This window comes from Stegostoma tigrinum, chromosome 28 (genome assembly GCF_030684315.1).
Source record: "Stegostoma tigrinum isolate sSteTig4 chromosome 28, sSteTig4.hap1, whole genome shotgun sequence".
In the NCBI taxonomy this organism is placed as follows: domain Eukaryota; kingdom Metazoa; phylum Chordata; class Chondrichthyes; order Orectolobiformes; family Stegostomatidae; genus Stegostoma; species Stegostoma tigrinum.
In genome coordinates this window covers 11,485,570-11,512,483 of record NC_081381.1, presented here as the reverse complement: position 1 = coordinate 11,512,483, position 26,914 = coordinate 11,485,570, and the positions used below count along the sequence as shown (strand labels likewise).

General features: G+C 40.9%; 1 protein-coding gene across 3 annotated transcripts in view; it reads right to left on the bottom strand.

The window, feature by feature from the left end:
- Positions 1–25,837, bottom strand: part of LOC125466619 (guanine nucleotide-binding protein G(I)/G(S)/G(T) subunit beta-1) — a 71,823-nt gene extending 45,986 nt beyond the window's left edge. The window contains exon 1 of one of the 3 annotated variants that reach the window (XM_048561382.2): positions 25,711–25,837. The gene's annotated coding sequence lies outside the window, so the exon portion shown is untranslated. The other 2 variants (XM_059638053.1, XM_048561378.1) reach the window with 2 other exon arrangements.
- Positions 25,838–26,914: the final 1,077 nt, after the last annotated feature.

Sequence of the window (26,914 nt, the reverse complement as noted above, 5' to 3'; positions counted from 1 at the left end):
ACCAGGACCATCTTCCTATGTGCCAGGTATGATTTAAACCAGTGGAGTTTGCTGCAATATCCAGTGATTTTTAGATTTGCTAGTGTTCTTGATGCCAAACTTGGTCAAATGTAATCTTGATGCTAAGGGCTGTCACTCTCACCTCACTTCTTTTTCACGTTTGAGCCAAGTTCAGAAGTTGAGTGGCCTTGGCAGAGCACAAACTGGGTGCCACTGAGCAGACAGATAGGGCAGTTAATTGGTTTTGTGCACACAACATAACTACAGCAATTTTCCACATTGTCAGGTAGATGCCAAGGTCTTAAGCGTACTGGAACATCTTGGCTAGGGGAACAGCAAGTTAGAATCAGAGGCCCACGGCACGTAAACAGGCCCTTTGGCCTAAACATATCCATTTGCCTGGGTTTTGTCCATATCCCAAACACGTACCTGTCTCAATGTTTCTTCAAAGACAAAATTGTACTTGGTTCCACTACTATGTCCAGCAGCCCAGTTCAGGCACTCATCTTTCTATGTCAAAAAGGACTGACCTTCTGGACCCTTTTGTATCTCTCCCCTCACCTTAAAGCGACACCCTCTTGTTTCAGACTTCCCTACCACAGGGAAAATTTGTAACTATGGCCCTCTAAAGGTCACCCTTCAGTACCTTATGCTCCAGGGAAAAATGCCCCAGCCTATCTAACCTCTCCTCATAATTCAAACCTTCTAGTCCAGGTAGCATCCTAGTAAATCTTTTCTGCACTCTTTCTGGTTAATATCCTCCTTTCTATTGAAGGGCGGCCTGAACTACACACGGTATTCCACGTTTGGCCTCACCAACGTCTTGAACAGCTGCAAACAAGATGTCCCAAATCCTATCCTCAATACCTTGACTGATGAAAGCCAAGTACACCGAATGCCTTCTTCACCACTGTCTACCTCTGACTCTGCTTTCAAGGAGTCATGAACCTGTATCCCTAAGCCTCTGTTCTATAACACTCCCCACGGCCTTACCATTGACTGTCTAAGTCCTGCCCTGGTGTGACCCACAAAAAGGCACCCCATCTGCCATTCCTCAGTCCACTGGCCTAGCTGATCAAGATTTTGCTGCATTCCCAGATAACGTCCTCCATTGTTCACGAGACCAAGAATTTTGGTGTCATCTGCAAAATAGCCAACCATATATAAATTCTCAAATAATTTACGGGAATGATAAATAAAAAAGTGGACCAGTACAATCCTAGTGGCATACAGCTGGTCACAGGCCTCCAGTGTGAAAAACAACCCTCTTTCACCATCCTGTCTCTAACATCTAGAGAATGTTGTTTCCAATTAGTATGTTAGTTGACTAACTTTCCCTAGATTGCATGAGATTTACCCTTGATCAAAAACTTCTGCGGTATCTTGTCAAAGCCTTTGCTGAAGTCCACGTAAACGTCTAAAGCACTGGCCTCATCTACTTTCTTGGTCATCCTTAAAAAACTTCAAATTCATAACACTATTTCCCATGCACAAAGCCAAGTTGATCATCCCAGATAAGCCGCTGCCTCTCCAAAGGCCTGTAGATTCTGTCTCCTAGAATTCCCTCTAACAATTTACTCATCATATATGTCAGGCTCATGTATATGCAGTTCCGAGGCATTTCCCTGCAGCCTTTCCTATAATGTTAGGCACCATCCTAAAGTTCAGGCACTTCACCTGTGGCTGATGTAAATATCGCTGCTAGATGCCCCACAATTTCCTGGGTAACCTCCCACAAAATTCTCGGGTACATTTTGTCAGATCCCAGCGTTTTTTCTACCTTGAGATGTGTTTTAAGACTTCGAGCTCTGGAATTCTGGAGCACAAGCTTTCAGTACTACTACTGTAATGTAGTTGGTACCCATAGCCTTGACAGTATCCAGTATCTCCAACCATTTCTCGAGATCATGTTGAGCAAAACCAATTGGTTGAAGACCAGTATCAGCAATGCTGGAAGAAGCGGAGATGAATCATCCACTCAGCACGTCTAGCTGGTGATTGCTGCAAATGCTTCAGCCTTATCTTTTACATTGATGTGCTGAGTTCTTCTGTCATTGAGGATGGGGATATTTGTAGACCCTCCTTCGATGAATTGTTTTGTCCATCACAATTCATGACTGAATGTAGAAGGCCTGAAGAGCATGGATCTGATCCATTGGTTGTGGGATCACTTAGCACCTAGGCACAAAAGTCGTCCTGTTTGGCAGCTTCACCAGGTTGATGCTTTATTTTCAAGTATGCCTGGTGTTGTTCCTGGCATGTCCACCTGCTCACTCCATTAAACCAACAATCCTCGACTTGATGGCAACAGTTGTGTTGGGTGGGGGGAAAGAAGAGAGATGCTGCGCCATGAGGTTGCAGATTGTGCTGGAGTACAATTCTGCTGCTGTTGATGGCCCAGAGTGCCTCATGGATCCTGTCTTGGAGTTACTACATCTGTTTGAACTCTGTCCCATTTAACACGGTGATAGAATATCCTCCATGTTGTGGGGCACTCAATGCAACGTCAGGACTTTGTTTCCACAAGGACTGAGAGGTGATCATTCTTACTGATGCTGTGTTGGACAAACATTTGCAGCCAGCAGACTAGTAAGGATGAGGTCAAGTAATTTTTTCCCTCTTGTTGGTTCCCTCACACCTGCTACAGATTTCCTGAAATGTACTTTAAGACACAACCAACTCGGCCAGCAGCCCTGCTACTGAGCCACTCTTGGTGCTGGATGCTGAAATCCCTACCAACAGCACATTTTGCACCTTTGCCAAACACCCACACCACCCCCCCAATCCCGTGCTTCAAGAATTGTTCAACATGGAGGAGTACTGATTCATCAGCCAAGGGAAGGTGGTATGTGGGAACCAGCAGGTTTTCTAGTCAAGTTTAAACTGAAGCCACGAGACTTCATGGTGTTCACAGTCAATGAAGATGATTCCCAGGGTAACTTCCTCAACTCTATACCACTGTGCCACCATCTCTGCTGGGTCTGTCCTGCTGGTGGTACAGAACATATTCAGGTATGGTGATGTCTGGGATATTGTCCGTAATGTACAATTCTGAGAGTATGACTATATCAGGATGTTGCTTGACTAGTCCGTGAGATAGGTCTCCCAATTTTGGCACTAGCCCCTAGTTGTTAGGAAGGAAAACTTTGCAGGGTTGACAGGACTCTCTCTGTTGGTCTTTTCCGCTGCCTACGTGAATGCTTGGTGAACTTCCAATAGTCTGGCTTCATGTCTTTGAGACTTCACAGTAATTGATACAACTGAGTGGCCTGCTAGGCCATTTCAGAGGGCAGCTGAGAGTCACCCATATTGCTGCAGGTCTGGAGTCACATGTGTGCCAAAACAGGCAAAAATGACAGATTTCCTTCCTTGAAAGGCATTAGTGAACTAAAGGGATCCTTCTGACAATTAATGGTTTCATGGTCATCAGTAGATTCTTAATGCCGGGCCATTTTTTTTTTAGTTCAAATTCTACCATCTGTTACGGCAGGATTTGAACCCAAGTGTCCGGAACATTAGCTGGAGTTTCTGGGTTAATAGTCTAGTGATTACACCACTACCCACAGCCTCCCCATATGGCAGGTGATGTGTACATGCTGCAGCTTCATAAAACTCAGGTGGATGAGGCGGTGCTCATGCTACAGCAAACCAAACTGCCCAACATAATTTGATGATGTGATTTACCAGCATTTCCTTGTCACAAGATTTTGGATAACTTGCACATAACTGATGATAAGTATCATTGAACGTGCCTTGATTTGACAGTAAATATGGGCCACTGAGAATTGATGGCTTAAAGTTATTTTCCCTCAAATGGAAAGAAACCTCAGTATCATGTACCAAAAAAGTTTGAAAATTAATTCCAACTTGTTCCCATGATGATCTTTCACTTAAACTTTGGGTGCAAATTCAAACCTGAAAAAGCCTCAGAACAAATTCCAAACTACATTGCTCAAAGTAAGTTTGCAATAATTTACTCTTAAGAACTGAAGCGCTAATACCAAACGTGGATCCAGACACTATGCTTTACATAGCAAACACCAAAATGGAGAAAGACTGCAGAAATCTACAGGAAGGGGGACTTGGGGCCCTTGCACACAAATCACAAAAGCTGGGATATAATTTCATCAGGAAATAGGGGAGACAAACTGAATGTTAGTTTTTACTTCAAAGAGAACTGAGTATAGAAAATACAGAAGTCTTGCTACACTGTACAAAGCCACGAGTTAGACTTAGGATATTGTGAGCAGTTGTAGCCCTCTTAAAAGGATAGATACAATGACATTGGAAATAGTCCAGAGAAAACTCACTGGGTTGATCCAGAACATGGAGGGATTTTATTTTGAGGGGTCGAGTAGGACAGGTTTGTACTCACTGAAATTCAAAAGAATCGGGGTTGTTCCTATTAAAACAAAAAAGGTTCATGGAAGCCTTGACAGGGTAGATACAAAGAGGCTGCTTTCCTTTTGTGGGGCAGTCTAAATCCAGAGGACAAATCAGAGAGTAAGAGTTGTCCAGTTAAGACAGATAAGGAGGAATTTCCTGATGGCAGTGAATTTTTGGATGCAGAGGTGGAGTGGTAAGTACATTTAAGGTTGACGAAGATTTCCAAATCAGTAAAGGAGACAAATGGTTATGGGGCAGAGGCAAGAAGAGTTTCTCAGATTAGCAATAATCTCACTGAATGAGAGAACAGAGCCGATGAGCCAATGGCCTACTCCTGCTTCCGTGTCTTATGGTCAAATCCCCAAGAGCTCACTTTTACAGGCAACATTCAATATAAATGAATGGTAGGAGACAACTTAAAATATCTGCACTAAGGCTGGAAGGTGCACCTATTGGTTTGGATAGATACAGTGGGGACAGCTACATTCAGCTATGTGTGGAAATAACTACTTGGACAGCGCAAAACAAACCCAACCCAATCACTAATAAAAGAAAGAAACATTCCTAAGAATGGCCTGATAAGATCTAGTGAGGACATACATAAACCTACATATAAAAAGCAATTTAGTAAACATTCAGAATTAGCTAAACAGTTTCTAGTGCTGTCAATATAGAGCTTAATTCTCAAAAGTCACATGAATACTTTCAGTATTTCTCTCGCACACTGATCACTTGAGACAAAAAGCAGGGGAAGGCGGAATACAAATCTATTAAAAATAAATTAACACCCAAGCTGCATAATTCCTTACTTTTAGATTTCCAATATTGCTTTGTTGTTAACTATAAAAATTTCAGACATCAGACGTACCGGGATCTGAACGCATGTTATCACTGTGAAAGGTCAGAAAGCTCACTGCTGTTTCTGCCTTTTGTGCAGTTTCAAGGAAGCCACACCCTTCACAGCTACACAGATGCAAGGGCAACTTCACACTAAGGAACTCAAACAATTTAAAAATGCTTCCTGCAAAACAAACCCAGCAATTTTTACAGTATTTTTTGTATGAACCACAAGTGATAACGTAGTATTATTTTAAGTTACGGCAGAACCCATCTGAAGTCTTGAGGTTCATAGCAAGACTGATCCCTCAAGATACTACTCAAATTGAGTCTAGAATAACACCTGTATTCTCATACAAGCAATCAGCCAATTTTAAAAGCAAATGCATGTGTCTTTGTGTTCAAGGGAAAGTAAAGGTTCCCAAAGACAGTGCAAGAACATCGAAATATAACGAGGAATGTGCTTCAAAGGCTATGCAACAGAACAGACAATGGTGATATCCTCCTCAGTTTACAGCCTTAAAAGCCACACATCATCACAACCACTCTGCATTGCAAAGATCTTTTATTCTTCCTTACAAGTCAACAGGAGAACAAGCAATTTAATGTGAAACTATGGACTTACATTTCTGATCAATATTAATTCCTTAGAAAAACAAAATGCTGTGAACAATGATATAAACAATTTATTTATACATTCCTGCCTCAGTATTCCAAATACAGTGATGATCCGATTATCTCAAACCTAATCTCCTGTTAGTTGTCCAAACTATATTCATCTTTACATAGATAACATATCCAGTTTTATATGCAGCGAATACGACTAGTTTAAATGAAGTAATGGAAGGTAGTACAACCAATGAAATTTGAGAGCATGGAGCAAGGAAAGAGAAAATAATGCAAATATTTCAAAAACACTGAATGCAAGCCAGAATCAGCTTTACAGCAGTCACAAAATTTTACTGCATGAACAGTAAGGTTTGGCTTAAAATAGACAAATGGCTTGATTCTCTCACTGCTTGGTTTGCAGTACTGATGCATCTGAAGATATAGAATTCTGGGGTCTACATTTGCTGCTGGGAAACTGAATTAAGTGTTGTCATTACAAAAACAATTTCAAAGAAAATTTAACAGGAGGAACAGTTACCCCTATTATTACACCTTCTAAACCTAACTGAACACCCAACAGCATTGCAACCAGAAACCAAAGTGCAGACTTCATATCAAAGAGTTAGATTCAGGTAATGGTTAGGTACTAGATCCTACGATTAGAGACAAGGGAAGCAAAGAAACCGCCCGAGTAATGGGATTGGTATTTCACACTGAATATCTGAATAAAGGGGACATGAAGAGTTTAGTGATCTAATTAACAGCTCCTGTATTTAGATTTTATTGGAGAAGAATCTTTCTATGCATTTTAAACCAGAGTCATATGGCAACACATGCTGGTATGATTCCTTCACCTCTGTGAACACAGATCGGACATTACCGAGTAACAAATTCTAGCAAAATTCAACACTAAAAAGCTATCAGCTGACAAAGGTTTTCAGTGCTCCCTGGAGCAATACGTGACCCAACCATGATTTTAATACAAATTAAGGTAATTATATACTCATGACTCTGAAATACATAAAAGAAATTACGTAAAAAACTCAAAAAATACAAACCACATATTTTGCCTATCATGTTGGGGCTGTACATGACATTAATTTGGACACTTTTGCAATACTGCATTCAGTTCTGGTCTGTCTTCTACAAGATGTTGTAAAACATGAAATTGTTCAGACAAGACTCACAAGGATGTCACCAGCACTGTTGAGGCTGAGGCTATTTTCCACGGAGCAGAGCCTGAAGGGTGGCCATACTGAAGTTTACAATACCAGAAGGGACAAAGATAGAGTGAATACTCAAGGTCTTTTCCCAGGGTAGGGGAGTCAAAAATGAGAGTTTTAGGATTAAAGTGAGAGTGTAAAGGTTTTAAAAGGGACATAAGGGGCAACGACTTCACGCAGAGGGTGGTACACATATGGAATGAGCTGAAAGAGGAAGTGGCAGAGGCTTGTACTATTGCAACTTTTTAAAAGTGTCTGGATGGATATGAATAGCAAGGTATTAGAAGGATAGAGGCCAAATTCTGGCAAGTGGGACTAGATTTATTTAGGACATCTGGTTGGCACGAACAAGTTGCATTAAATGGTCTGTTTCTGTGCCGTACAACTCTATATTCAATCCTCAGGTTATGGCGAGTTAGCTCTCTGCAGCTGGTGAACTGCCTTATCAGCAGAGATTTAAGGAAAGTATTTTGAGTTCAAGCTGCTACTAAGCAACACTGGAGGGAAGACATGCAAATAAACAGTCAGAATATAACCAACTTTCACTGTGATACATCTCCATAGACAATGGTGTTTGAATACTCGGATAGCAAGAACTGCAGATGTTGGCGTCAGAGATAATGGTGTGGAGCTGGAGGAATGCAGCAGGCCTTCTCCTCTGATGCTGCCTGTCCCGGTGTATGAATGCTCACTTGTGGGTTCACATACAAAAAGGACTAAAAATTACTGGACGTTATCAATGAATTTACACTTTAGGCAGAGTTAAGGCTTTCAGAGGAAAAGGGTAGTACGGATGCTCAGTGGTCAGTTCTCACCATATCTACCTAACAAGGCCTCTTAGTTGTTTCCATCAAATTACCCATTTTTTAAAACTCCAACAGATATAAGCCTGGTCTGTCCAATCTTCCCTCATGGGACAGCACGCCATTTTAGAATGGTAAAGCTGCTCGTAACTGCTTCTATAATAGAAGCATATTGCATCTATTCCAAATTTTCATGAAAGAGAAATAACTTTTCATTTATTACTGGGAAATTTTGTTCATTACTTAGGGTAGCATGGTGGTTCAATGGTTAGCACTGTTGTCATACGGCACCAAGGAACTGAGTTTGACTCCAGCCTTGGGTGACTGTGTGTGGAGCTTGCATATTCTCCATCTGTCTGTGTGGATTTCCTCTGGGTGTTCCAGTTTCCTCCCACAGTCCAATGATGGGCAGGTTAGGTGGACTGGTCATGAGAAATTGTCTGTAGTGTCCAGTGCATGGGTATGTTGGGTTACAGGGATAGGGTGTAGGACTGGGGGTGGGTGGGACACTCTTTGGAAGGTTGATGTTTGCCTTGATGGGCCAAATGGCCTCTTTCCACACAGTAGGGATTTTATATTTGTAAAAGGAGAAATGAGATATTTCGTAACTTTCAAATTTGTCTGACTTTCTTTGTCCTCACACGACTGTCATTGCTGAAGCTTGCGACATTTTTGTATTAATTCTGTACCATGCAGTATTTTGGGTTTTAAAAAGTTGGAGAGATCAGAGTTTGGTAAATTGAAACCACTTGAGAAACAATATTGCATCATTACTGTACGTCAGCTTTAGTGTAATTTCAGCAACTATGGAGTTGACTTGTTGGTCTTAAAACACTTCTTTAAAAAAAGACACCATTAATGTTAACATGCAGAGCTTTCAGAATCAGTCCTGGTCTCAAGCAGTTCCAGAATAAATGGGAGTCATATTATGTTGTCAATTTACCATAACCATTTCTAGTTTTATTTATAGTCTTTTAGTAAAGTTTCAAGCACTTCAGATGAGTATCAGTCCAAAGCTCGGCCAAAATCAGTTTTAAGAACACAGTTTTAAATGAAGAAAGTTGGAGGTTTAGAGAGGGAATACAAGAGCTTAAGACCCAAAAAAAATGCTGGCATGGTCACAAAGTGAAGCACTTAGTATCAGGGATGCTTAAAAGGCCAGAATTAGATGGGCGCAAGCATTTGGAATGAAGAAGAGGTTGGAGGAGGTTACAGATGGAGATGGATTTGTTAAGGACTAGAAATTTAAAGACATGGCACTGTATGACTAGGAGTCAATTTAGATCAGCAAACATAATACTAACAGTTGAAAAGACTTGTGGAAAGGACAGATGTGGACAGAGTTTTAGACAACCCAAAATTTAGAGGAAACAATGAAGGGCAAACCAGAAATTCAATAAATAAAATCAGGATTTCAAATTTAGACATTTTAAAGAGATATGATACGAAGACAGGTGGACAGGCAGGTAGTACTGAAGAAGTGGGGAAGCTGCAGCAAGATTTAGACAGCTTAGGAGAATGGCCCAGGAAATGGCTGATGAAATTCAATGTAAGTGTGAGGTTTTGCACTTTGGAAAGAAGAATAAAGGCATGGACTATTTTCTAAATGGTGAGAAAATTCGTAAAGCAGGAGTACAAAGGGATATGGGAGTATTGGTCCAGCATTCTCTAGAGTTAACTTGCAGGTAGAGTCTGATTAAGAAAGTGAATGTAATGTTGTCGTTTATCTCAAGAGGGTCGGAATACAAAAGCAGTGATGTGCTTCTGAGGCTTTATAAAGCTCTAGTTAGGCCCCATTTAGAATACCGTGTCCAATTTTGGGCCCCACACCTCGGGAATGACATACCAGCCCTGGAGCGTGTCCAGCGGAGATTCACATGGATGATCCCTGGAATGGTAGGTTTAACGTATGATGAACGGCTGAGGATCCTGGGATTGTATTCATTAGAATTTAGAAGGTTGAGGGGAGATCTAATAGAACCTTACAAGATAATGTATGGCTTAGAAGGGGTGGACGCTAGGAAGTTGTTTCCATTAGACAGGGAGACTAGGACCCTTGGGCACAGCCTTAAAATTAGTGGGGGTAAATTTAAAATGGAAATAAGATGACATTTCTTCAGCCAGAGTGGTGGGCTTGTGGAATTCATTGCCACAGTGCACAGTGGAGGCAGGGACGTTAGATGCCTTCAAGGCAGAGATCGACAAATTCTTGATCTCACAAGGAATCAAGGGCTACAGAGTGTGTGCAGGGAAGGGGAGTTGAAATGCCCAGCCATGATTTAAATGGCGGAGTGGACTTGATGGGCCAAATGGCCTTACTTCCACTCCTGTGTCTTATGGTCTTATGACATTTTAAACAAATCAACTTAAAGGATGGCAGATCTGGGGAAACACAAATTTCACATTTTCTTCATGTAACGAAGATTTCTAGCTTACTTCAGAGAGAAAACCAAAAGTAAAACTGCCATATGCTATGCTGAATGAACCAAACAGCCCACCCTTCCTGCATCCACCTAACTTTGTGGAAGACATTTCAATACTAGAGTATTTGCCACAAGTGCATCACAGCTTTAGTTTAGAAACCCGACAACTTCTTTGAAGTCAGAGGATCTCAAGTAATGTTCATAACTACAGAGATAATGGGAACTGCAGATGCTGGAGATTCCAAGATAATAAAATGTGAGGCTGGATGAACACAGCAGGCCAAGCAGCATCTCAGGAGCACAAAAGCTGACGTTTCGGACCTAGACTCTTCATCAGAGAGCAGATGAAGGGTCTAGGCCCGAAACGTCAGCTTTTGTGCTCCTGAGATGCTGCTTGGCCTGCTGTGTTCATCCAGCCTCACATTTTATTATCTTCATAACTACAGCCATTTTTCAGTACAAGTATTTGCAAAGAATCCTAGGCAAAAAAAACCTACTCTTGCTTCTTTCCAACATTCATTATTTCATTAACAGCTGGATGTTGTCAGCAGAAACGTGTATTCAGAACTGTTGTTTCGCACCAACAGTGTAGTTTAGTCTGAATGCAGCATGAACTTAGTCAGCCTCTAAACTGACACCAGAATGAACGGAAAATCTGGAAGAGGGAGCCATACATCAGTACACATTTTAAGATCAGGTCAGACGTTGAAATCTTTCAGCTACACTTAATTCAAAAACCAGTGAAAACAGACCATTAATTCTTCCTGCTTAGAAATATTCCCCAATCAAAATTTATCCCGGAGCTAATCAAGGAAATAATTTTAAAACTCAATCACACAAAGCGTCACAGGACATAACATCGGAACGACAGCTGACTGATTGTGGCGCTAGACCAACAAACTCGAAATTAAAATCTCACTACGGTGAAGAGTGAAACTTGAATTCAATACATCTGGACAGTTGTCAGATTATTCATATCATTCAGGGAAAGAAGCCTGCCACCCCTAAATGGTATGGTTTGATGTATGTTCTCAGAACAATTACATATGGGCAATATTTTCTGTCATACTGTTGTCCACTTTTCAAAAGCAAAAAATACTTGTGGTATTACAACTGACTTCCAGAATTTCAAGTAGAGAGAAAAACTGTGGAAGCTCTTGCTTTTCTTAACCATGTCAGTAAGATGTGACATAGCATGTGGGTATCAGAAGTTAAAAGTCTCAATTCTATACAAAATGAACATTAACTTAGCAAAAAAGCTGACAAAACTTTTCAAAATATTGATTGGGAATAACTTAGATAGTGGAGACCAAAGATACTGCACAATTCATTTTGGAATGGCTTTGTTCAAAACACAAATTCACTTTTGTGTGGGAACAGGTAATAAAGGAGCTATACAGCTGGTCCTGGTGGGCAACATGTCACATATTGGCTACTAAAATGTATTTTAACACACAAGTACTCCCAAAGACCTAGACATCACCATAAAGCAAAAGGGGGGGGGGGGGGGGGTGAAGAGAGAGAGAGACTGAAAACCATTTCAGGATTCACTGCCCTGAACTGTAAAAAAGCCAGCAACTTCTATCATTACCTCATTATTAAGCAAGGAGAGAATTCCCACATTTCAACAGTTTGATTCTTCATTGACAAGGGGAGTAGAGAGATTTGGGTACAGTCAGGAAAATCAAGCTGGGGCCACAACTGGATCAACCATGATCCTAGTGAATGCTCAACAAGTCTGTGGTACTAAAATGGCTAACTCTGGCTCCCATTTCTTACTTTCATTCAGACCACATTTATCCTGACAAGCCAAATTTAAGGATAAACTATGATTCAAATCTGTCAATGCAAAAAAAAGACATCTGCAAAGAATGCGAACCAGACATGACTACTGCTAATCGTCACTGCATACAAATAGTGCGATACCTGAAATTAAGACATTTTAAAATCTTAACTGTCATAATACATAACATCTGCATTCATAAATGCAAATTGACCAGGTGTTAATAAAATGCCATCAATGCATTAGTGCTACACCACAAATGGTGTAAAATAGTCTTAAATAAGAGCACGCAGACAGTTCGCTTGGAACAGCCATCCATTTCCTACCTGCGTGGAAAAACACTGAATAGTTTGTCTAGTCCCAATGGAAACGATGCACTATTAAGCTGAGCTAACCACTTCCCGATTCTGGCAGAAAAATATGTCCCCTGGGACAAGACGCCCAGATAAAAACATGGACGTCTGTATTATTGGAATAACTTGCATGTAATCAGCTTTTAAAAAAACTAATACACTTTCAAAGGAAATGACTTACAAACTGGATCACAGTCCTACATGATTAAACATAATGGTAATTTTCAGAAGTAGAGCTTGAAATCACACCTTTACAAGTGATTTCATGTAATCAGGATTAAAAGCTAAAAATTGTGCCCAGAGAATTAGGTCCATGTTTTACTAAATATTTAGTAAGCAACATAGTAGAGTACTAACAACCGATCAGCATAATGGAACACAAAATGGCTGTGTGCTGCTTTACAACTGAGTTCATGTTCAGCAGACTTCTTTTAAATTAGAAGCCTTTTTAATTCAAGATAAACTGGAAAAGGAATTCACATAAATTAGCACATGACCACAACATAACCCTGAAGTTATAAAAATTTCTACTGCTAAATCTATTTCACTAAATTCCCTAAAGTGTGTATGCAAGATTTTGATCCTTAACAAATGTGCATACCATAAGAACCATGAATGTATGAACAAGGCGCAACATGGGGCCAAATCACCACTCAAGCCTTCTCTGCCATTTAATATAATTGTTGATTTGATTACAGCTTCAAATTGCAACATTCCCACCGACTCCCATAAACCTTTTGCCCAATACTTATCAAGAATCGATCTGCCCACACCCTAAAAATATTCAAAGACTCTGCTTCCATCACTTTTTCAGGAAAAAAGTTCTAAATACATACTCTACAGATGTTTTGCCTCTTCTGTGTCTTATAAACATTGGCTATTTAAAGAATGATCCCTAGTTCTAGATTCACCCATGAGAGGAAACACACTCTCCACATACACCCTGTTTGTTTCCATCAAATTACCTCTGCCTTCCAAACTCCAATGGATACAAGTCTAGCCTGTCCAATCTGTCATCATAAAACAACTTGACCATTTCAGGTACTGTTCTGGTAAACCCGTTCTAAACTGTTTCCAAAGCATTTACATTATGCATCCTATTCCAAATTTTCATGAGACATCTTTTGTTCATTTATTACGGCAGCTCAGTGATTAGTATTGCTGCCACACAACGCCAGGGACCTAGGTAACTGTGTAGTTTGCATGTTCTTCCTGTGTCTGCGTATTCCTCCTACTCTGCGCAACACACACACACACACACACAAACACAAATGGTGTGCGGGGTTGGTTGAGACTGGCCATGCTAAACTGTCCATTCTGACCAGGGCTGCCTAGGCTATGTGGATCAGGAGGCCAAATGTGGGTGAAATGCTCGAGAGGGTTGATGTAGACTTGATGGGTTGAATGGCCTCATTCCACACTGCACGGATTCCTTGATACACATGGCCAAATTATTGTATTTATTTGGGCACACCCTGTCTTCACCTAACATCAGCATAATGTTTCTTGGGGTATTCAGTCAATTTTGACTAGAATCACTAATTGCAGTCAATTTTCCTCTCCCTTAAAAGAGTGCCATTAGCAGCCAAGAGGGCCACCATCGCCTCCTTTAACTAACTCAGTACAGAAAATCATTTGAATGTTCCTATCTCTGAGCCAGAGGTCCTGGGTTCAAGTGTTCTGATACCTCTGGAGCAGGTAAGACATTTGAAAAGACTGTACAACTATCAAAGGATAAATCCTACGTCAATAGGGACTGCTGGTTATGCACAAGTTAAAAAAGTTACATACCCCATGTCATCAAAGTTTTTCAAATACTTTGGACTTTTACATAAATGTAAGAACTAAATGTTAAAAATTCGCGAAGCGAATTCCAAATGAACTTGCAAGTGGAGAAAATCACAACCTCAGCCACAACAGCACTCTATGGTAAAGAATACCACAGATTCACCATGTTCAGAAAAATTACTTTTCTACCTTAAATTAGGCAATGCATCATTCTGAGATTATGATCCTAGACCCTCCAAAAAGAGTTAACATCAGCATCTACTATCACCAGCAAGCAACAGCAGGTGCAAGTCCTACCGCCCCACCGAAGCATCTTTTGTTTCAGTAAGATCATCTCGCATGCTTCTAAACTCCAGTGAGCATGGACTGAACTTACTCACCCTATCCTTACAAGAGGATCTCTGCCTGAGATCAACATAGTAAATCTTATCTGGACTGCCTCCGGTGCCAGTATATTGCCTTAGATAAGGGACGAAAACCATACACAATATTCTAGGTGTAGTTTAACTAGCACCTCGTATAGTCTTAGCAGGCATTTTCTATTCCATATTCCTTTTTCTTTGAAATAAATACCAACATTCCACCTGCCTTCGCTATTACCTGAACTCGTATGATAGCTCTTTTGAGATAACAAGATGTAGAGCTGGATGAACACAACAGGCCAAGCAGCATCAGAGGAACAGGTAAGCTGATGGTTTGGGCCTAGGCCCTTCTTCAGCTTTCCTACTCCTCTGCTGCTGCTTGGCCTGCTGTATTCATCCAGCTCTACACCTAGTTATCTCAGATTCTCCAGCATCTGCAGCTCCTACTCTCTGCTAGCTCTATGTACTAGTTTCATTAATCCATAAACAGCCAATCACAATTTGCAAGCAGAATCACAAAAAAATTGGGTAAAGATGAGAGGTTCCCTTCCCTAAAGGCTGTCAGGTAATGCAACTGGACTTTCACAACAATCTGACATCTTCATGATCAGGTTTAAACCTCTCCCACAAGTAATAATTTACTTTAAATTAGGCTTCAAATTTCTTAACTGCCACAGTGTGATCTCAATTTACATTCTGAATCATTAAAGCCTAAAAACAGCCAAATAATTTGGCAGGGATGCGTTTCAGACTCACCAGTACCACAACTATACTGCTAAATCAAATACAAGGACACCTTTAACTCGAGCTTCCTATCACCAAGGCTGTGCAGGCTCTTTAAATGAAGCAAAACTGAGGCGAGTTTTTTTTACTTCGCTCCAGTGTGAAATGCTTTAAGTATTCCAAGAGATTACCAATTTATTGATTAGAATCTCAAAACCAAATAGGACTTGAGGTAATTAAACTCAAAACTGTCACTACAGAACAAGTCTTTCCCGTTATCTGACAATTTCCACCATATCCCTACAATTTTCTCCTCTGTATTCATTTAACTTCCTTTTGAAGGCTATTGTTACATCTATGAGCACCACCCTATCGAGTCATTCCAATTCCAAATGCTAACTATCTGCTATTTTAAAAATTTTATGCTGCCTCATTCTTGAGCTGTAGTCTTGTTGTTAACCCTTCAGCTACTGAAAAGTCAATGTGCTCTCAGCTGATTTTGGCAGCTCTAATAAACTAACTTTTGAGCTTCAAAAACATCCTTCAACTTCTCCAGTCTATGTATACGACTGAAATATCTAACCCAAAGTCATTCCAGAGACTTTTTCAGACACCTCAGGTCTTTCCAAAAGCAATGTCTGGAATTGGACAATACCATAACTAGAGTCAAACCAATATTTTAGGCAAGTGTAGCTAAACTTCCTGGCATTTGTACTTCATGGGTGCACACAAAGCTCAGGATCAACTTGTTTGCCAATTGTCCTTCCAACTTAAAAATTACATACATAGGCACTATCACTCCCTTCTTGAACAATTTAACTTGTATTGTTGCTCCTCATTCTTCCTTCCAAATGCAACAGACTTTTCCGTATCGAATCTTATTTGCCCATTCCACCTATGAATACTTTGCCTTTGTTGCACAACTACAAAAACAGCATTGCAACTGTAGCTCACGTCATATGGTTAAAAGAAACAGCGCAGCTGATCAAAAGGCATTCCAAAAACTCATGCATAACACAAACTCCAAAATCTTCAAATGAGAATGGAATTTTTTTTTAAACTACTGATGAATTATTGCCCAAGTCTTCTGAATTTTATATTAAAGCAAGGGAAGGGAGGAGTTACGCATAATTCACATGAAAATTGCCCTGTCCCACATTTCCTCACTTCAACAGATTTCATACTGTGGATCTTTACATTGTGCACACATCATTAAGGAAACTGCTGCATAATATTTCAAGATAAATTCAAGATTGCATGAGTTGGTCCTGTTATAAGTTGATAAGATGCTACAAGTGAGAGTCATAGGATAGTGAAGAATGCATTTGGTATGCTTGCCTTTATTGATCAGTACAGTGAGTATAGGAGTTGGGAGGACATGTCGCCGCTGTAGAGGACATTGGTTAGGCCACTTTTAGAATACTGCATGCAATTCTGGTCACTGCTATAGGAAGGATGTTGTGAAACTTGCAAGGGTTCTGAAAAGATTTACAAGGATGTTGCCAGAGGTGGACGGTTTGTGCTGTAGGGTGAGGCTGAACAGGCTGAAGCTACATTGCCTGGAGCAAAGACTGAGGGGTGGCCTTAGAAGTTTATAAGATCACAAGGAGCATGGATAAAGTGAACAGCCAAGGTCTTTTCCCCCCATGGGGAGGGGGGGAGGGGGGGGGTCCTAATACTAGAACGCATAAGTTTAAGGTCAGAGTGGAAAGATTTAAAAGGGACCACCATAACAAATGGTGGTGTGTGTATGGAACGAGTTGCTAGAGGAATTGGTGGCAGCTGGTACAATTACAACATTAAAAGGCATCTGGATGGGTATATGAATAGGAGGGGTTTAAGATGGAAATGGGCCAAATGCCAGCAAATGGGACTAGATTCGTTTAGGATATCTGGTCAGCCCAGACAAGACAGGTCTGCTTCCATGCCATACATCTCAGACTCTATAAATTGAAATTTGTTGGTGCTGGAACAGACGGATTTTAAATGCCTGTTTACTCCAAACTGAATTGAGGAGCAAGTGACCTCAAGATGTTAATATATGCAATTCCAAAATCCATTACACTAATGACTGGTACAGATCAGAAAACCTAATTTTATTAAAAAAAATTGCAAGTGGTTTCCAATACCGAGGGTGGAAGGTTGTTGAAAAAGCATCTTGGCCCCAGAGCGTGCTCAGTTCAACATTATAGAAGAAAAAATTGCAGGAAGTAGACAAAACTGTATACCCAATTCAAATCTACATTTAAAAACAGCATGAAAATATGAATTTCTAGAAAATTATTAGCATACTGCATAAAATCTTGGCCATGATGGGGTTTGAATAGTTTCCATTCCATTTCTGGCAAATAATATCATAATTGAAGTAGTTTGCATTTTGAAAGGCTTGGCCTTACAGAAGTATAGACTCACCATGATAACTGGGATCATATAGTCAACATTAATTCAGAATCACTGACAAGTAAAATCAGGAAACCATTTTGAACAAAGCAGTTAAAATCATTCTTAAACAATGGTGGCTGTTGGGCTAGCTGAAATTTCAGTTATATGAGCAGACAGTCATTTGGAATAAGGAATATGGTTAAAAGTAGATAAATAGAGATGAAATGCTGAACTGAAAAAAACTTGTCTTTGTCTAGTTGAACACTGGAATTGGCACAAAGAATTGACATGTTTGTTGTTTCTCCCCTGATGTAAGTCATAAGGATGATATTATGCAAAATATAAAAATGGAAAAATATAATACATAATCTGAATACACTTCAGCATATTGCCCAATGGTTGTTTCATCAGCAGCACAGGAGAAACCTCAAGAACAGCCTCCTGGGTATGAAATAAGAATTGTACACAGCAAAAACAAGAGCATTAATGGGAAAAAGAACATCAAAACACAAGCAAACAAAAAGTGTCAAATGCAGACTTGACGTTGCAACACATTCAAGGTTCAGAACCAGAAACAATTCATTAAGCTACCTTTTTAAGAACAATTCAGATAGTTCCACTCTCCAACTTTTTCTGTAGTGTTGAAGGCACCTACAAAAATAGTTGAATACTCTTGGGAACCTTCACGTACTTGGGCAAATGATAAGCCATCCATTATTCAGTAAAAATGGATAACTCACTGTAGTAAGGACCAAATTAAATCAATAACTCAATTGAATGATGTGTGATGCCAGCTGTGGCTGAATAACTTGGTACTCACCATTTCATTCATATCTAATAAGTGGTTAATGAAAGGTCCTAGAAGGTTAAGGGAGCTATAAGTTTCAAAGTTAGTACATTTAGTAAGATCTGGAAAAAAACATCAGATCAAACTAGATTTCAAACAGAGCATGGAAGCAATATCTAAACTTCTTGAGCAACAAAAACAAATATAGTAATGCTATGTCTACAATGAGCACTGTGCATACCAACCAAAATTAAGTGCGAACAGTCTTAAGAGGATACTTCAACAATATAGAAGAAAATAATGCAGGAAGGAGACAAAACTGTACACCCAGTGCAAATTTAAATTTACAAACTAGCATTTGTGAAAATATGCATTTCTAGAAAATTATCACCATACTGCATAAAATCTTGGCCAAGATGTGGTTTGAATAGTTTCCATTCCATTTTTGGCAAATAAGTATCATAATTGAAGTTTGTATTTAGTCTTTGCACATCAAAACTTGAGTACTGCAAATCCATGTACTACAAATTCCAAAGTATTAATTTTATGGTTTAAGTTACCCAAAGCTTACCTACACTTCTAATCATCTTAAATATAAAAGCTGTGCATAATTACTTATTAAAGACACATGATCTTCTTGACAAAGATGTTAACTTTTAGATCAATGACGGATGTGATTTATTAAATACTGCAAATAGTGTGAAAAACATTTGCTACACTAAATTCAACTAAACTTTAGATCAAAAAATTTGAAACCGACTTAATGGAGTTTACAAAGTGTCAGCAATATTTTTCATTGTTCAATAGTTAATGCCCTATCATCTTGAGACTGAAAGAAATACAACAGTCCAACTTTAACAAATGATCATGACTAAAAAATCAAATAAGTGTTGAAACATACATTTCAGGACAAGTTAGAAATGCCATCCATTTCAGAGGAACTCCCAAAAAAGGGGGTGGGAAATACATCATCTCAGCACTGCCTCTGCCCACCTCTGTGCAGATTCCCAGCACATTTACACAAATAGACATTCAACATTGCTTAGCCACACTTTTAATCGGGTGAGGGGAACGAGAAATGAAGAAAATAAGCTAGTGACCAGGTGATGCTAGAATTTTTCTGTACCAAAGGGTAGATGGATATCTGTAAATATTCACTTACATGTTATCAGAATTTGGATATTAGCTAATTGTCTGCTAGCAAGACATCATTTCTCTTACAATTTCACCATCTTGAGGTGGTTAACAAAAGGGTGATTAACAAGTGCATTCAGTCAGGCTCTGGGAGAATACCAATCTAGCAGAAAAGCTTCCCTCCATGACTCTGACTAGAACTATAGTGATTCTTACATAATTTGATTCCTTATTTGTGCATCATATATATGTTTGTAAGCTCCTATTGAAAATAGGAAAGAATTCCTAAGAAAGAAAGCATCGATTCCAAAACAGCATGACCCCACCTACTCAATTTCCCATTACTCATCATAAATTCGAATCACTAAGAAATAAATCTTTCGGTTTAACGCATTAACTATCACATTTAGATGTTAAAAAAACTATGGATATAAAAACGACGCTGAATAAAGGTAAAAACACAAGAAAATGGGGTTTAACAAAAAAAATCAGACCAAAGCGCGAGTCTCTCATTAAAAAAAAGCTACGGAATAAGATTACTGCAAACAGAGATTACCAAATAGTCTTAATATGGCATTGTGGTTGATAGCAATGGTCTTCTGGAAAGTAAGTGGCATTACAGGGATGAAGAGGTGCGGGAGAAATGACTTTGTTGGCAAAATTCAATAATCCGACGCAGCATCCATTATACTTAAGCAAATCTTCGGCGATGGGCAAATTTCAGAGCCTAGAAACCCAGCCCTGCAAGAAATAAGGAGGAGCCCCCAGTACAATCCCCGAATGTGAAAATAAGCTCTACTGAAAAGACTGGAAATCCACGCGTTTGGCCACTTTGCGGGCAGGAAGCGGGGGAGAAAAATCATTCAAACCCGTCGAAGTACTGGAGTTAGATGCTGGGATTTTACACCCAAATTAACCCCTTCGTTATTTCTTGGTAGAGAGAGATTGCCATCGCCATGTTTGGAGTCCGGGCCCAGATTGAGGAACTCATTCATTATCATGGGGGAGGAGGGGAGACGGAGGGAAAGAAAAGGGGGAACCGTGCCCAGAAAAATAGAACCCATTTCAAACCCCAGCATATCACATTTCTCACACCCGCCACCCCCTTCCCCGCGCACACACGGCAGGGAAGGGAAGGTGTTGGGGGAGGGGTAAGATTTACTCCCCACTCCCGGGTATCAGCGACCACCGAGGCGGGGAGCAACAGCTTCTCTTCATCTCGGGCAGCCTCACCTACAGCTCCTCGGCCCCGATCAGTAGCATCGACCTCTCTCTCAGCCCGGGCTCCGCGGCTTCGGCTCCGGAGGCGGCGGCTTCTTCCTCCTCCCCCCCCCCACCACCTTTCCCCGGCTCTGACTCCGACTTCAGGCCCGACCCGTTCCTTCAGATGGTTTTTTTTCCCCCTTCAACGCCTCCTGTTTGTTTCTCTTCTTCCTCGGTGTATTTTCTTTTTCCTGTCAGTGACGGAGGGGGGGTATCGGGTTTTGTTGTATTTGTTTCCCCCCTTTTCCCCCACACACTACCTCAGCCGCTCCGAACGCGCCAGCCCGCGGCCATTAGATGGAGACAGAGCCACTCACCCGGATGGGCGCGGCCCCAGAACCGCCCCTGCGCCGCACGCCCGGGAAACCCCGCATGCTCGCTCCCGCGCTTCCTCGCCGCGCCCAGACCCCGGGAGCGAGAATGCGCGGGTCGACCACGTGACCTCACGCAAACCTCCACCAACAGCGCCCTCTTGTCTTCCAGCGAGTCACTGCAAGGGTAAAATTCATTCGCGGACTGCAATATTCGCCCCAACCGCCTTTCAATATTCAACCCCTTCAATATTTAATCCCATCACCCTCTTCAGTATTCAACCCCAATCTCATCCTTCCAGGCACCTTTTTGAATATCCACCTTTCATCCACTTCCTTCAACATTCAACTCCCATCCACCTCCTTGAACATTTACCCACCATTCATTCCTGTTAACATCTACACCATCTATCCCTTTTCAATATCACCCCTATCCATTCCCCTCAACATTCGCTCCCATCCATCACCTTTCAATTTTCATCCTTCATGCTTTCTCTTCAATGTTCACCCTCTTCAACTACTTTCAATATTCACTCCATCCGCAGCAGGCACACAATACAAACTGGGTGTACCATCCACAAGGTACATTACAACACCTTGTCAAAGCTCCCTCGACATCACCTTCCAAACCCACAACCACTAGCTCCTAGAAGGACAAACACAGCAGACGCATGGTAACACCGGGACCGCAAGTTCCCCTCTTGGTCACATACTGTACAGACCTGGAACTCTATCACAGTACCTTCACTATGGCTGGATCAAAACATTGGAACTTCCTTCTTAACAACATAATAGGCAGCACTCTGCCCACAATAGCTGCAGCAGTTCATGAAAGCAGCTCACCACTACCTTCTCTAGAGCAATTAGGGATGGGCAATTATTGCTGGCCTAACCAGCAACACCCCCATCTCAAGAATCAACATAATAATCATGGGGGCACCAGAGGGGAAAAGATAAGAAAAGAAAACCTGCAGTTATACCTGCCTTTCTCGAATAGAAAAATCAAGGTTGACACCCTGCTACACTACAAAAAGAATGCCACACTGTCAGAGGTACCATGTTTTGGATGAGGCATTAAACCAAGATCACTTTTCTCTCCCATGGATATACAAACATTGTAAATTCTAAACAGTATTAGGTCATTCGGTTCATCAGACTTGCTCCACTATTCAATAAGATCATGGCTGATCTATTTGTGGCCTCAATCCATATTCCCAGCCACCCTGATAACCTCTGATTACCATGTTAGTCAAGAAGCTATTCACCTCTATCTTAAAAATATTCAATGACCCAATAAAAAAAATTCATGCCATTATTTCATAGAAGTGCGTGGAGGATCTCTCCAGTCTTGTGGTCAATATTAATTCTTCATTGCTACAAAACAGATTCGCTGCACATATCACACTGTTGCTAATGGAAACTTACTTTCTATTTAAAAACCTAAAGAACTGCTGGTGCTGGAGAGAAAACAGAGTTAAGGGTATGTTCTGAAGAAGGGTCACTGGAACCAAAATAATAACACTGCTTTCTCTCCACAGATACTGCCGGACCTGTGATGTTTATCCAGCGATTTTTTTTTTTGTTTTTTACTATTTACATATTGGCTGCTGGGTTCCCTATATTACAGCAGTGGCTACATATCAGATGTGCTTCATTCAATGCATTTCATTTTAAGACATCCAATAGTTGTGAAATGCACTATATAAATCCATTTATTTTTCATGACCACCAGAAGTCCCAAAGCAACTTACAGCTAATGATGTACTCCTGAAGTGTAATCACTTGTAGCAGAGGAATACAGCTGCCCACCTGTATCTGTACACAAGATCCCACATATCGCAATGTGACAGAACATTTATTCAAGGGGTTGTTTTGTGGAGGAAATGTTAGCCAGAATGCCAGAGACAACTCCCCTGCTACACTTCAAATGAGTGCCTCAGGAGTTTTTATGCCCATTTGAGAGCCATTTGGAGCCTCAGTTAAATACCTCACTTGAAGGACTAGCATCTCCAAAAGTGCAAAAATGCAACAAGAGTATTTAAGGGAGTAGCCCTAGATATAGTGGGTTCATCAGTGGTCTTCCTTCAGGATTCCGTGGACTCCAGAACAGTTCTTACGGATTGGATGGTCACGAATGTAACCACATTGTTTAAAAAAGGAAGTAGAGAGAAACAGGGAATTATATTCCAGGCAGCCTGATGTTATTAGTAGGGAAAATTCTAGAGTTCATTATAAAACATTCAGTCACTAAGCTCTTGGAAAACAGTGACAGGATCAGGCAGAATCAGCATGGATTTATGAAAGGAAAAGCAAGATTGACAAATATATTGGCATTTTTTAGGGATGAAACTTTGGAGGTACTGGGAGGCCCAGTGAATGTGATTTACTTGGCCTTTCAGAAGACATTTGATAAGATCTAACATAAACTTAAAACATGCAGAATTGGGATTAGTGTACTGACCTGGATGGAAAACTGGTTGATAGACACGAAACAAAGAATAGGAATAAACGGGTCATTTTCTAAGGATCAGTGAGGTATCACAGGGATCAGTGCTTGGACACCAAAAGCCTACTATATATTAATGATTTGGACTAGAGAATTAAATGTAATATCTCCAAGTTTGCAGATGAGACAAAGCTGGTGGAGGGGTGAGCTGTGAGGAGGGTGCAGAGATGCTTCAGTGTGGTTTGGAGAAGTTGAGTGAGTGGGCAAAAGCATGGCAGATGAAATAAAATGTGGATAAAAGTAACATTATCCTCTTTGATAACAAATACAGGAAAACAGATTATTGTCTTATAGGGAATAGAGCCTTAGAGTCATACAGCATGGAAACAGACCCTCTGGTCCAACTTGTTCATGTCAACCATGTTCCCAAAGTAAACAAGTCCCACCTGCCTGCACTCCAAACCTTTCCTATTCATGTACTTACCTGAATGTTTTTTAAACATTGCAACTTGTGCCTGTGTCTATCACTTTCTCAGGCAGTTCGTTCCACATACAAACCACTCTGTCCTTTGTAAATCTTTCTATTCTCACCTTAAAAATATGTCCCTAATTTTGAACTCCCCAAGGGAACAACCTTGTCATTCCCCTTATCTCTATGCTCCTCATAATTTTATAAATCCCAATAAGGTCACCCCTCAACCTCCTACGCTACAGTGAAAAAAGTCCCAGTCTTTCTTTCCAGTCTATTTCTATATCTCAAACATTCCCTTCCGGGCAGCATCCTAGTAAATCTTTTCTGCACCCTCTCCAGTTTAATAATATCCAGCATATAAAAGGGCAGCCAGAACTACACAATATCTCATCAATGTCCTGTACAACTTCAACATGACATCCCAACTCCTATACCCAATGGCCTGAGCTATGAAAGCAAGCAGGCCAAATGCATTCTTAACCACCCTGTCTGCCTGTGATGCAACTTTCAAAGAACCATGTACCTGAACCCCGAGGTCTCTCTGCTCTGCAACACCACCAAGGTCCTGCATTAATTGTATGACTCCTGTCCATGTTTGTTTTACCCAAATACAATACCTCACATTGATCCAAATTAAACTCCCCCTGCCACTCCTGAACCCATTGCCCCAATTATTGAAGGGAGCTTCAACAAGACCTGGGGGTCCTCATACACCAGTCACTGAAAGTAAGATGAACAGGTGACGAAAAAGGCGAATGGTATACTGGTCTTCACAGTGAGAGGTTTTGAGTACAAGAGCAGGGATATCTTGCGGCAGTTATACAGGACTTTGGTGGGAAGTCTTCCAAAATGTTTATAAAACATCAGCGTAGCCCCAGCTGCAGCATTGTGCCCCAAATCCAGCACTGCGTTTTATAGTGAGAGTGAAGGGTTTGGAGAAGGGAATGAGAATGATTACAAGGATGTCAGAGGGGAGTTATGCGATCAGGCAAGAGCAGCTGGGGTTACTCTCCGTAGAGCCGAGAAGGCCAAGTGGAGATTTGTTAGAGGTGTTTAAAATCATGAAAGGTTTAGACAGAACGAACAACGAGGAATTGTTTCCAATGGCTAGAGGGGTATGATCAACTGAAAACTGAGTGAAGATAATTGACAAAAGAGTGAGGGGCAATACAATCAAGAAATTTTAAGTGTTGAGTGGGTTAAGGTTTGGAATACCCAGACGCGGCTGTGGCTACAGAATCAACAGTTATCCTCCACACCTGAAGAAGAAGCATTTGCAAGGCTGGGGGTAAGAGTGTGGCGGTGGGATCAACTGAATGTCTTGAGATAGATGGGCAGAGCATCCTCCTGTGCTTCACTTTTCTATGATTCCATAATGTAGTTCTAATGAGCTTTAACATTCTAATGAGAACAGCATTAAAAATTGATTTACGGAAAACATTTCCTTTCTGTTCTGGGGTGGAATGCGGATACATTTCAGTAAAAGTAACAATGCAGCGTTTTGCTTCTTACAACATTAAACACAACACATCACACACAAAGTGCAAAATAACTGCCAGTCATGAAGTCCAGTTAAGGTAGACTTATGGTATGAATCTTTTTTGGATTTTAGTCCGTTTACTCACCAGAGTCAGTTTGACTTGTTGGATAAATCCGGAGCATGTACCTGAAGTTGACGCCACTGAGATTAATGGGTTGAAGCGTCAGTCACACACACACCAAATTAAAGATCTATCTGAAGGGTGTTGTGATGTGTTGGTGGTGTTTTGCACAACTGAACTCTCGGGAGAGATGACAACTGCTCCCTGGAGATTGTCACATATTGCCAGTTAGTAGGTTGCAGTTTGTAGAGCTCCCAATCTCATAAGGAGTTAGAGTCTCCAGGTTATGTAACCTGCATTGGAACGATTCGTCATCAGAGCCAACCCAAGCGATAACAATGCATCAGCAACAACAAATTGCATTTATGTAGCGCTAATCCAATAATAAAACTTTTGGACGTAATTCACAGGAACATTATGAAATACAATATGACACTAAACCACATAAGGCAATAATAGGGACGCCAAAATGCGATACCTCACATTTATCTGCATTAAACTCTATCTGCCACTCCTCAGCCCATTGACCCAATTGAACAGATTGGAAAAGGGGGAGATTCAACATGACCTGGGTATCTTTGTACACCAATGACTGAAAGTTAGATGGTATGTTGGTCTTCATCAAGGAGATAGATTATAAAGAATCTCTGAAGGGAGGAGGGAGAAGTGGAGAGGTGCAGGAAGGAATCCCTGAACTGAGAGGATAGACAATGGAAGATACCACTGCCCCCCTCTGCCCTGCAGCTGCCCCCACCCACCCTACCACCCAGTCGTAAAGTGAATCAAATCAGGGATATGCAAGAGGCCAGAGTTGGGGGACACAGAGATCTCATTGACTGTAGAAGTAATGGAGATCAGTGACACGTGGCGGGATTTGTAAAAAGATGACATTTTAAATTGAGGCCATCACCTCCCCATAATTTCTGATGAAGCATCTAGGCCTGAAATGTCAGCTTTCCTGCTCCTAAGATGCTGCTTGGCCTGCTGTGTTCATCCAGCTCTACACCTTGTTATCTCTATTTTAAATTGAGGCATTGCCAGACATTGATAGATTAGGGATCACAGGGGCAATGTCTGAGAAGGAATTGTTGTGATTGAGGATATAAGCAGCAGAGGTTTGGATGAATTCCAGTTTATTATTCCTGTTACTGAAGCTGGTGAAAGAAGGTTGGAATAGTTGAGTCTAGTGGAAACAAGACATGGATGATGGCTTCATCAACAAGTACAT